The sequence below is a fragment of the Grammomys surdaster genome, unplaced genomic scaffold, assembly GCF_004785775.1.
Source record: "Grammomys surdaster isolate TR1022 unplaced genomic scaffold, NIH_TR_1.0 125789, whole genome shotgun sequence".
Classification (NCBI taxonomy): Eukaryota; Metazoa; Chordata; class Mammalia; order Rodentia; family Muridae; genus Grammomys; species Grammomys surdaster.
This window is the reverse complement of record NW_021620620.1, coordinates 2,629,891-2,630,521: the sequence shown is the minus strand read 5'-3', so window position 1 is coordinate 2,630,521 and position 631 is coordinate 2,629,891.

Sequence of the window (631 nt, the reverse complement as noted above, 5' to 3'; positions counted from 1 at the left end):
GTAGGTGGGTGTTTGGTTGGATGGGAGGGTGTTTGGTTAGTTGGGTGAGTAGGGGGTTGATTGGTTGGTTGGTTGATTGGTTGGTTTTTTGATTGGTTAGTTGGTTGGTTGGTTGGTTGGTTGGTTGGTTGAGTTTCCTACCACTGAACTACACAAATGCCCTCAGTATATTTGTGCTCTCCTAAATTAATCTCTGAACCATTCTAAATGGGAAAATCTTCCTGAATGGAGCTCTTCCAGAGAACTGCAAGGCAGTTCACAGTGTCAGCTCCCCAAGCGGGAATTCACAGAGAGCATGAGCCTGTCCTGTCTGTACCAGAGGTCTCAAGGCTTCTGTTGTCCTCAGCTGCCCTGTGAAGCTGTCTGCTTTCAAATGTCCCACGAAGCTTGGGAGAGGAAGATAGGAACAAGCAACTTAAAACACCATGGTTACTGTTTTTACCTAGATTTCAATTTTTTTTATTGACTAAATGCTATTTAAATTGTTGAGAAACCCTCAGTTAATTTCCAGAGCTCTAAAACAATTGGTTGTAATGATTTTTGTTGCTGTTCAAAAGAGCATTTGAGCTCTTTGTCCAGCCTTTCAGCTTTCCTGTTAGTCTGGGTCCCTCTGCATCATGGAAGATGGCTC